We start from the raw sequence: 12799 nt of genomic DNA on the forward strand, positions 1-12799 counted from the left end.
GTTGGGCCCTTGAACAAGGCCCATCAACCTCCATTGCTACAGGGTGGATTGTCCCCTTAGTCGAATGAACTGGTCACTTTAGTTAAAATCATCAGCAAAATAACTAATTATTATCCTCAAAATTAATAACGGAACCAATGATTGGTGCAAAACAAATACCATGGCCAATCATTGGAAGTTTTACCGGTTTTGCGTGTGTTAAAAGGTTTCGCTAAAGGTCTTAATTAATCTGGCCCACTGTGTTTCACCATTTCAGTCACGCGGCTAGGTGACGTTTCTTTTTCATGCAGAGCGCTGTCTATGTCAGGGGTCACAGAAATGAGCGATGAGCTTTGTGTTAGAAATGAATAACATTCACCTCTTTCTAAAACCTGTGACTCAAGATTACGGACAAAGGGCACATGGACAAAGGGTGAGATTGAAGGACAGGAGAATCTGGGTTATGATATCCTTATGTTTCATCATTAACTTCAATCGGCCAAGATATATCAAGGGATTGTAGAGCACACAAAAAAAAAAATGTTTTTTTATAGGAGTGGCTTAAATGCTTTCCATCTATCCAAAGCTGGATGGGTTTCATCAAATATTTATTCAGAACAAAAATGAATGAATTACTAAATTAATTGATGAAATCTGTGTATATGCTTGTTAGTAACAGTGTATGTACGGAAGTTAATAAGTTAATTCTTGTTTATTGGTGAACAGCCTTCTGGCTACTTGAATGTGATTCTTCTTTCTGCATCTTCTTTCGGTCCTTTTAATTTCCTGTCTTTGTTGTCTTCTTAAATTCTAATTTATTTAGTTTTCATGTGTTTATTTTCCTCTTATTTGGTCCTAATGCAAATCAGTCCAGTCATATGCACCCGGGGTGTGTTCCACAAAGCAATATTTACTGCACTGCCCAATATTTACTGCACTGCCCAATAGTTACTGCCCAATAGTAACTGCACTGCCCAATAGTTACTGCACTGCCCAATATTTACTGCACTGCACAATAGTTACTGCCCAATAGTAACTGCACTGCCCAATAGTTACTGCACTGTCCAATATTTACTGCACTGCCCAATAGTTACTGCACTGCCCAATATTTACTGCACTACCCAATAGTAACTGCACTGCCCAATAGTTACTGCACTGCCAAATATTCACTGCACTGCCCAATAGTTACTGCACTGCCCAATAGTTACTGCTCTGCCCAATAGTTACTGCACTGCCCAATAATTACTGCACTGCCCAAATCTGGAACATCTGGTTGTACTGTATACTTTTGTAAATAGCACTTTGTATAATACACCTTTTTGCACTTAAATTCTTGTCTGGACACCCATCCAAAATATGTTACGCACTTCCTCCTACCCCCTACACCTGAGGGACATAACAGGAACAAAGCTGTTCGGGGTTTTACTTTGTGCAGTTATCCAACAACATTACATTGCTGTTATTTAGCCGACACTAAATAAGTGACTTTTTCAGGTAAATAAAATTTGATTAGACTAAGCAGGGGACAATCCCCCCGGCAGGAATGTGGGATTAAGAGCCATGATCAAGGGCCCGGCAGGTCCCAGTCACGTACCTTAACCACTAGGCTACAGGCTGCCACAGTAATACTGCTTTTATGGAGCAGGCCCCTGAAGTGTTGGACCTATTGGACGTTTGGAAACACATTTTTTCCCAACTGTATGCCATGGCTGTCCGTGTCTGCTACGACAGGACAGATATCTTGCCATTCTTTTCAGGCTGTGCGCCAGATACATTTGAAATGACCTGATACATTTGAATAACGTTGTTATTAAGGTTAGGAGTAAAATACATATTATTGTGCTTAATCATATTTTAGTAACCACTTAATACCACTACCACGGTATCAGTGACAAACTGGGCAAAAATATAGGTCTGTGTAGAGAAATGGAGATTCATGGACACATTATTGGCTGTGTCGGGTCACTTATAATAGCCCCGGGAGTGCTGGGGATGGATATTATTCCATATCCATAATGATTATGAAACACAGCACTGACTGCTGGGGTTAATGTAAGGCATGACCCAAATGCAATGGTGTACTGATGAAGAGATCGCATCGCAGATAGAGCTGTGTGAGTGAGCGAGCGTGTGAGCGCTTCAGAAACAGGATGCGCTCTCACTCACTCTCCCTCACTATCTCACTGGGAGTGTGTTTGCGTGTGATGAGATTATTAATTTGCATTTGTGAAGGTCACCATCTACGCAAGGTTCAGCACAACTGCTCATTTGTGCTTAAGCATATCTCAGTTCACACTGGGAATGCCCAGCTCTATGGGAGAGGAGTGTGTGCGTGTGCGTGTGCGTGTGCGTGTGTGTGTGTGTGTGTGTTGCTTTTCCCATATTGTCATTGCAAAGAAATGTAAGCGTATTCTTATGTGCTACTTTACTTGCTCTGCTATTAACCATATTTATTCTACAACTGACAGAGAATAGAGAAACTTGGGCTTGGTTCTTGGTGTTCTTTTGGTGGTCTTTGCATATTTGGCTGGGGTTAGCAAATATGTTTTAGCTTACTGTTTGTTTTAGTCAGTGGGTCTGTTATCAGCAGCAGAAGTGGTTCTCTCTCGCATCACTCTACATTCAGCTGTTTCAAAACTGCTCCTCGCTTGGGCAAATGTAACTTAGTGTGCCCCTGTTTTACAAGCAAATAATGTAATGCCACCTGTAATCTAGTATGCTGCTGTAAGTAATATTGAAGCAAGTATAAAAGTATTTTCTGTTCCAAACACAAAACAGCAGTTTTTTTTTTACCCTCTACACTGGTGATGAAAGTCAGTGCTTCTGTACACATGTATACGTGGGTGTATGTATATATGTGAGCATCTGTGTGTGCATATGCTGCTTTTACTTTATATCAATCGGACGCTTACTGATTAAGAACGACTTGTATGACGCATTTAATATACTCAGGGTGTTTATGTTATGTGAAGGGAAATGGGAAGCTAAGGAATGAAAATTGTGGGGAGAAGTAAAGGTATTAGTGCAGACCAAATGCCTTTTAGGAAGAAATGGAACCCTGTGGCTCGATAGAAGTACCTTGACTAGTTCAAGGGTTCTTTGTAGGGCAACATGGTTCTTTGTCTGGGAGCTTTCACACTTCCCACTTACGATAGAGGGTTCCATAAAGAGCTAAAAAGGGTTCCTCTATGGAGACATTTTTTCTGAGTGTGTAGCGAGAGGTACTGTGTGACATCACGTTCTTCCCTGGGTCAGGTGACGAGGTTTGATGGAGGAATGTACTCCCTGCTTTCTCTTGCAAATGAGATCCTGGAACAGCCACAGGTTAAAATGATATATGATATGGCTCGTTTTCGCTTGAGCTGAATCAGGCTGCACTTTAATTAATGAGGCAGGGTTTGTGTTTCCAACTGGCTGGTAGGGGCAGGCTGTGCCTATTGGTTTATAAAAAGCACGCTGAATGAAGAAAAAATGGTCATCTGTTTTTGCTGAGCTGTTCAGACACGTCACCCTCTTTATGAATTTCAGAATTATGTGTGTGTGTGCGCGTGCATGTGTCTTCACGCTCTGTCAGTGTCTGAAATTATAAACTTAGATTCCCTTTTAGTGTACTGGGAATAATCTGCCACTGTTGCCACGGGAACAAGAGCATCAGTTCTGTCTAATAGATGTGGGTTTCTTTGTGTGTTTTGTATCTTGTTTAGTATTTATCCTCTTGAGAAGACAGTGTTTTTTTATAATATTTGAACTTTGTAGCTGCAAAGTTTTCCTTTGGTACATCTTTGCTCTCCGCAGAATAGCCGTACGGTTTGGGCACGTCTCCCCGCGTCTCACCGGCAACGCTGCTAAAACCCTGATGATTTCCTCTCAGTTGCCATGGCGATTGTTGCATTTCCTTGGCCCTTTTCCATTCCTGCACTGACTGCCTCTACACAGTGTCAGAGAAACGCACTCACGGTCATTCCTCTCTGCGCTCTGTTGGATGAAGCTTAATCGACTGGATTTCCTAATGAATCTCCTTCATTTTCTGTGCGTTTCACAGTCTTCCAGTTTTGGTTCTACACATCACAGCCTCTTGCCTCATGTACAACCTTGAAGGGAGGGAGAGAGATACTGGTACTTACCCTTTAATGCACCAAGAAATAGCCGCATAGTTCGAATGAGACAGGTATGCACTGATTTCAGTTTTTTACCCCACTTGTCCCTTAAGCAGTCACAAATGCCCACAGCTTGCTGATTTGGCGGGCGTATCACCCTCTGCATTCCATTTGGTCTGCCTTTTCCCCCTACGATATCTTAGTTTTGAGCAAGAGAAACTGTTACTCAATTTCAATTGTACAGCGTTTTCACAGAATACTGTCAAAGAGGTGCTTTACAGAGTAACAGAATGGAAGAAAATCTCTGGAGGAACCTAGATATAACAGAAATGTAATAACAAATCCATCAATCAAATGCAGTAGGTTCAGTGGGTAACAGCAGAGGTAAAACTAGCAGGTAGTGTAGAAAGTCCACATGAAGGAACGTGGAATATGTAGTTCAGACGGTTAATCCAGACGATATGATCCAGACAACGGCAGTTGTACCAGACGGTCGGTCCTTTGTGTTCAAAGAGGGTAGCAGGAGAAAAGAGAGAACCAACGCGCTGTGGCGTAAGGAAGCCCAATCCTGCTGTAATGGAGCTCACTCGCATTGAAGCCCAGATTCATACTGCGTCGCGAGACCTTTCTGACAAGTGTCGCAAAACAGAAATTCCGTATTTTCGATGGAGAAATGTGTTGCATGACGCTTTTTTCAGTGCAGCACAGAATTTTATGTCATGTCGTGAATAACGTCATACTTTGTTGCGCTGTTTCGATTCGACAGCTATGTGGAAGACTGAAATTTGTTGTTATGGATGGGCTACACTGGGAACCGTCATGTTTTCATGAATGTAAACATGTCCTCACCACAGAGACCACATACTCCTCCACTCAGGCCTTTGTCACTTATCACCACAAAACATTGAGCGACACTTTCATTTTTATCTTAATTCAGTCCCGTCTCCCTGGCCCTCTTCATGCAATGGGGAGGGGAGCTCCTGGTGAGCAGAGTGCAAGATTAGGATCAAACAGCAGATTAAACATTCTCCTGGGCCTAACTCTACCCCCTGCCTTGATCCACACTGCCATCCATCCATTTTCATTACACACCAGCCCATTTTAGTTACAAAAAAATGTCTTCTTTGCAGACCTAGGTCAAATACGTGATTGTTGTGGATTTCTATGCTTTACTTAGCTTTTCTGGTGTATTGGAACCTAAGGAAGCCCCCACCTTCTGTTGCACCAGACAAGAACAATCAAGCACAGGAAAGTATGTGAATCCAAAACAATTACTCAGGTCTGCTTCTTTGTTTTAAAGACACACTTGTGCTTTGCCTAGACTGGCAGTACGGCTGTGTACGGCTGTGTCCCCTTTAAGTGACTTAAGTGGCTATAACTTTTTATCTTTATCTAACCAGGAAGGTCAACTGTGAGCTCAGTTCTCATTTGCAGTGTAATGAATCACAGTGAGCAGGGAGCACAATGGATCACCTAGCCAATCGAGTGTAGCCCTTCTAAGGTGTCACAGGCGCGACTAAACGAGAGCAGAGAAGCAGGGTGGGAAGATTAAAGATCGCTTCCCCCCCTCTGTCTTGTTGCTTTGTTTTCCACAAAAAAGGCAGCATTGTCGTCTTCCGTTTCTCTTTTGATAGCACAGGTGCTGGTGGAATCTTTGCTGTGTCAGGAAAGCCGCCGGCGTCTCAAACTTTTCAAAAGCGCGATAAAAACAAAGGAGCTCAAACGAAGTTCAGGCCTGAACCACGCAAAATAAGTGAAACAGTCAAAGTTGTGTTGTAATTGCACAGCACCCTGTGGGTATTGCATCACGGACTGGTAACAGCGATGCAGAAAAGGGATAATGAATATAAAAAAACGGAAATAACGGACGCCAGGGGTGTGAAAGGTATTGCCTCTGGGTGACCAGTCGGCTTCCCACGATGTGTGGATGGAAACAGCTGATAATGTGTAGAGCGATCACGTAAATATGAGTGCAAGAGGGGATTGGGGGAGAGAGAGAAAAATAGAGTCTGTAAAAACAAGCTCCCAACACAGAAATATGCTCTACTTATTTTGATTCAAACAATGTTTTGAACTGGAAGGTCTTATGTTAGGTGTACAAAGATCTTCTCGGTCGTCACCTCCACTTAGCAAAGACCTTTCACATCCAAAGATAGTTTGAATTAAAAGAAGTGGAGCATATTTCTGTGTGCGGAGGCTCTTTTTGAGATTTTGATGTTATAGACCTTTTTTCTCCAGCACAAGACAAGATGACAGATGTGTGTGTCACTCTTTGGAACAAGACTGACGTAGTCTCTCACTCTCCTCCTCCCCCCCCGCCCATGAGAGATGGAGATCATGCCAGGCTGCCTATCACTCTAGTTTCTCCCCCACAATGAGCCTACCTGAACAGCACGTGTTTGGAGAGCAACCGTATACCCTGCTCTAAAATCCAGCGATGCCAGCCCGAAAGTTGAGCTGGTCAAGTTGGTAATAAGCTGGTCTAGCTGAGTATGAGTTGATCAACCAGCGTGGCTAAGCTGGTCATAAGGTTGGCCTAGGTGGGTATGAGCTGGTTTACCAGCTAGTGCTGCTAGCTTGTCTGAGCTGGTAGCTGGTCAACCAGGTGGAGCAAAACATAGCTTGAGCTGGGCAAACTATGTCAAGCTAGGAGCCGGTCTGAACTGGTCAACCAGCTACCAGCTACCAGCTATTTCAAAACCTAGCTTGAGCTGTTTTCTTTCAGCTGGTAGTGTGCCCTGCTGAGTATTTTGATACAGAGAGAGAAAGGATGCGGGAGGGTGAGTAGGGGTGACCCAGATACAGGAGAAATGGTTCTGCTGAAGGAAGTTAAGTTTGCTCTCCTCCTCACCAGAGGCAGGGATTTCATCAAGGCACCTGTTTTGTAGCCAGCTCTCAGACAGAAACCTCTCTCGCTCCGACACATCAGGCTTAATCAGAGGCTAACAGCAAAAGCACCTGCTCACCGCCAGACTTTGCAAACAAGCTGAGGTGAATTTGCCGCTAGCCTTCCTGTCAGACACAACAGGACTCAATCCCTGTGTGCTGACAAAGGACAAAGATGAATGCTGGATTGCTGTTTTACTGACAGAGAAAGATTCAGCTGCCATTGTTGCCCCTTAACAAGCATCTTCAACAAAGCCACTGCCACAGCCTCTCTTTCCGTGTTGTTTTTATTTTTTATTTTTGGTTTGGTTTCCTGCAGGGACATATTGTACAGATATACTCACACCCACATGTATGTGCAGGCATGCATACAAACACACATGCATACACACACTTACAGTACAAATGCGCAAATACACTTGCAAATTCTCGCACAGAGAAATGCACACCCACTTGCACGTACAGACACACACAGCCGTTGGCACAGACACACACTCTCCTACGAGGACAGGCCTGTTAAATTTGTGATTACAACGCGTAAGTCATCTGCCAGGTTGCGAGCTCCATAGCGGAAACATAATTCATTTACAGCTCAGTATTTTTTAGGGTGTTGTTACTTAGCCATCCCCCCAGACTGTGGGTGTGCAATTCTTGGCGCGGCCTGATTGCTTTTCATTACAACGCTTTGCACGCAATCCGCTGTCCCTTCCCAAAACACACTCTTAAGAGAAGCTGCACCACACACCTCCTCCTTCCACCACAGCAGCCTTCAGAGCATTTCCCTGCCGAAAAAAAACAGCTCAAGCCAGGTTTTGAAGCAGTTGGTTGACCAGTTTAGACCAGCTCCCAGTTTGACATGGTTTGACCAGCTCAAGCTATGTTTTGAAGCAGCTGGTAGTTAGTTCACCAGCTGCCAGCTCAGACAAGCTACCAGCACTAGCTCGTTGACCAAATCATACTCAACTACATTAACTTATGACCCGCTTAGCAATGCTGATTGACCAGCTCATACCCAGCTAGACCCGTTTATAAACTGCTTGACCAACTCAGTTTTCAAGCTGGTCAAGCTGGCATAGGTGGATTTTACAGCAGGGTTATCTGTCCAAGTACGCAAACAATGAATAAATACGGAAATTACTGTCTCCTTTAAGAATCAATTGATGCTTATCCAGCTCAGCTTTTCTATGGATAATCAATAATACATGTTGCATATGTAATTCTGCCATCTTGTGGGATTATTTTACCGGCAGTTATCTGATCCTGACATACTGTCGAGAATTAACATTGCACTTGGTGTGACCATCAAGATCCTTAGACTTCTGAGCCAAAGTGCTGTGGGCTAGTACAGAAAGTTCTGGACCTGCACAGTCTGAATGCTTAACATGCATAACGTGTATTCTCTGTGAACCAGTATGCTTTGATAACAGAAGTGGGTCAAATACATATTGTTTTGGATTCAAATACTTATCTATGCTTTACTGAGCTTACCGATCGGAATCACACGCAGACACCTCAATGTAGAAAATGATAGGCTTTATTAGATGTTCACAGAAACAGTTAAATCTCAAGCAATCAGACTAATGCAGGTCTGGCATTCTGGAATCATAATCAAGTCCAGGCAGGGGTCAAAGTCCAGTAACCAGAGCAATACAGAACAGTCCAGAGCCAGGCAGGAGTCAGAACCGGAAGATCGGTCAGCGGGGCAGGAGAGCAGGAGGTCTGGAGCATGATTAGAGAATGACTTGGATGAAGAGGGGTCGATGGGCAGGTGGACTGGAGCAGGGCTGGACACAGAGAGGCAAGGCAGGATGGGGCGACACAGGACTGGAGTTGGGAACTCAGAACAGGTCCGGCACAGGCAGGAAATAACCGCTGGACAGTAATGAACACAAGCAGGAAGGCAGGATACAAGGCTTACAAGGCAGGCTTAAATACATAGGTAAAGACAAGACAATGAGAAACAGGTAAGACGATTACCACAGAGGAAATGCAAATATGGCCCAGGGAATGAGGGAAAAGGGAAAATGTGAAACGGAATACTAGCACAGAAAACACATTGAAACGAAGAAAACAGGAAGACATGGTACATGAAAGGAACCTATGAAAGTGCAAACCCCACCTTCTGGCACCAGGCAAATCAATCAAAGGTTTATTTTGCATCATATTACACTGACAGAACCAGGATTTAATGGTTTCTGAGCTGTCACTCTAGGAAAGACTAGTTCTTTAGCTGGATGAGCCATCCGGGATTAGCTGGAGAATGTGATGCACAAACAGATCTCCCATGATTATGGGTGAATTGCTGTACACACTGTGCTGTTCTTTCCAAATGATCAACTATGTTATTGTGTGAATAATTGTCTATTATAACAGATGTGACTAATTATGTGGCCATCTCTCTTTTGCCTTGCCTCAAAAAGAATTTCAACCATTTCAAGGACACTGAGGACTGTAATACATGATTAATAACTCAGTTATTAGTGAAAAGTTGATGAAGGAACATGATGAAATCATGTTCTAAATCCCACATATACTACACCTCTCCAACCCTGTTCTCCGTGAAGGCGATTAAATTTAGTCGAGACCATAACTGGTTAAACTCGGAAATGAAACCTCTGTGCCGGTGCGGGTCTTGCGGACATTTGGCGAGTGGGGAAGGTCTAAATTAAAGTTTTGTTTTATTGCATATTTCCGAAAGGCTCGGCGTTGTTATGAAAGTGGGGAATAGTTGGGATCGATCGTGATTTTCCTTCGAGAGGCTTTAGTCATGCTCCTTTTCTCTAGTGTGACTTTTCCTTTATTAGTCTTTGGAAGTAAAGTGTCAGCTGTGCAGAAGTGGTATACAACAGCAACTTTAATGAAGCCACATGGCCTCCGGGCTCTTTCTGAACAGGGCTCTATCGATTACTTTATGATTCATGTCACGGGCCTGTGCCTGTATCTGTATCTGTGCCTGGGCCAGTGTTAGGGACGGGTCATTTAAGGTTCTTTGGGTTATAATTCTGTCAGTTTCTCAAGGGGAAATGATAGTGGCTGTCCGTTGTGCGTTCGATCGGAGTATCGCGGCTGCCGTAGGCCTCACTGTCGCTGGAGTCGTTTACATCAAATTAAAGGTGTTAAATCTGCTCCTCTGTGAGCCCTGGGCCAGGTAGAGCAGACATTTTTGAAGAACTGAGACATCCCAGCTACTGTACTTGTCCTGTACTTGTATGTCTATTCTTAAAAATGCCTGTGCCTACTCATGACTGGTCAGCTCTCTATTTTTAGCATCGGAAGTATTGCCTCCCTTCCGTTCATGCCGAAAAACTGCAATTGTATGCTTTTCTGGAATGTAATTAAGTGGCAATTCAATGGACTGGTTTGTATACACCAGAAACCCAGGTCACTAACCTTCCGGGACCTCCTGTAGTACAGAAAAAGGAAGAACAAATGGAAAGGGGGAACTGGCCATCGGTTAAGCTACAATAATAGCTGCGTATCCATAAAATTAAGAGTTTTACAATGTGTTCTTTCTCATATCTAGGTCTTTTCCTTGACCTGGATTCGAGTGAATGAATGGTCATTGATTTTCTTAAATTTATCATGATTAGGGTTGATAGAGAAGTAAAGGTTGTAGAATGGATGTGCTGCAACCATAGAAACCAGAGCGAACCTTCATCAATCATGAAGTAAATCTCTAACAAAATATAAGGTAAGGCTAATGGTGATTGATGGATGATTACTTTTGAGATCCCTGAGGGATGTTGTGACACACAACTATCTTATTCCAATTTTACTGTGTCAGTGCTGGTCATAATATGAAAGAGCCAGAACTGAGCCTCACTTTGACCCAGGCCTGGGCTCAAGTGATAATTATACTCACCATTAAAAGTTTTATTTCTCTCCTTCTTAAAAAACATTTGGCAAGTTCTACAATGAGCATTGACTTGCCAAACTGGACAAATGATGAAATCCAGGTCAGAAGTGTAGTGCAGTTGTAGTGCTTTGTAACTTGCATTTGATGGCCACTGAGGTGGCAGTGTTTACGTTCACTTGGAGTAGCCACTGCTGGGTGATAACTTGTTTATGATTTATGTGATGCACTCATAAAAGTGGGAGAGGCTTCATTTCATAATGGTGGTGCTACCACGTGCTGTTAATAAAACAATTGCACACAATATCTCTGGTCCAAGCTTGGGCTCCCGAAGGCTCAATTGGCTGAAATGATGTGTCCTCGTATATCTGAGACAATTTCGGTAGAATATTTATGAAAAAAGATGGAGGGTGTCGACAGCCTACACAGTCTCATACAATATCCTGACAAATATGACAGTTGCAATATGGTAGAAAGTTCCAGTCCAGCAGCAAGGTCAACATTGCCGAACAAAACATGTCATCTAAAGGCAAATTTGAGAGCATTTTTAGACGCCCTTCCCACCAGGTACTTCATGAGAAAAGGCTAACTTTTATCCTTGGTTCACTAATATGTGAATTTGGTGTGTATCTGTGACTCATTGATTGGAAATCTTTACATTTTGTCGGTGTAGTCACTGATGAAGGACATGTTCACCAGTGCCTTGCTCCACTTGCTCCATGCGGGCCTTCTATATTTGTCCACCATTCATCAGTCATATTGTCAGTATCCGAGCCAGCGGTTTGCAGAAATGCTCTACTGTTCTGACTGTGCAAATCAGCCACGGAGGTTAGGCAATCACAGGTTACAATCTCCTCACATTCACAGTGTGTCTCTTTGAATAGAGCATACCGGACTGGAGTGAAATTGAAATGGAAGTATTGTTATAACATTCCCTTCCTTAAGAATCATGTAGAGAGTTTGACTTTAAATACATTTCCACCATTCGTCCACCTAATAGACTGCTGTTGTGGTATAAGCCAAACAATAATTGAGTCTGGGGCAGTCTGGGGTGTACTGTCACTCGGTTTTTGTTAGGAGGTGCACAAAGCTTCAAAAGCAATTTTACAAATATTTTGTAAATGATGCCTAGGGAGAGATTTGCCTATAGGGGAATATGGATATGTGCTCTGGAATATACTGTAAATGTACTGTCATTGAGAACAGACACACACATCCTCCTGCACACAGGCACACACACAATTGCATGTTTAATACATTCTGTTTCTGGGTGACAGATGAAATGTTTAATATTTCCATCAGAAGTTTTCTTCTTTGGTGGGACTTGGGGAAGGTGGTGGCTGGTGATTGATAGTTCTCAACACCATGGCCTGGTTTTGTCTTTGTTGTGGTTCCAGGTCCGTAGCTTGGCATGTATTAGTGAGTGGCTCAAATGTGTTTATTTCTCATGTTCATTGAAATCCCTTTTAATAATAGGAAACAGAACCCGCCTCCCCCGTTTTTAGCATATCCTCACAAAGAACTATACTGTTGAAACGCAGGGCAAGATTCGGTCAACATTAAACCTTTACCTTGGCCTGCATTCAGTCACATTTTTTCTTACATTTGGCCTGGATACAAATACTCCAGTGAATCAATTTAGGTACTTTTTGAACCCGCCAAACTGTGCTTCTGAAGATAAATCTTGCATTTAACTGGAAGTAAAAGTGAAGAACAAACTGATTGAAACCTGGCCATAATGTCCAGAATTGCTAACCGTATTTAATTGTTAACAGGTGTAAGTTGTACATTGGCATTGAAAATGAAGAATTTTAGAATGTAGCAGATGCTTATGCAAATCTGCTTACAGAGATTACATTTTTACATACAATTAATTTATACAACTGAATATTTTTACAGAAGCGATTATGGTTACTGTAGCTACTTAGCTCAAGGGTATATAAACAAGTGCTCCAGCTAGGAGTCAACCCTACAACATACAAAA

At 42.9% G+C, this 12799-nt stretch overlaps 1 protein-coding gene across 21 annotated transcripts in view; it reads left to right on the top strand.

The window, feature by feature from the left end:
- Window positions 1-12799, top strand: part of nrxn1a (neurexin 1a) — a 274612-nt gene that overhangs the window by 244485 nt on the left and 17328 nt on the right. The gene's annotated exons all lie outside the window — the stretch shown is intronic.

This window comes from Conger conger, chromosome 2 (genome assembly GCF_963514075.1).
Source record: "Conger conger chromosome 2, fConCon1.1, whole genome shotgun sequence".
In the NCBI taxonomy this organism is placed as follows: domain Eukaryota; kingdom Metazoa; phylum Chordata; class Actinopteri; order Anguilliformes; family Congridae; genus Conger; species Conger conger.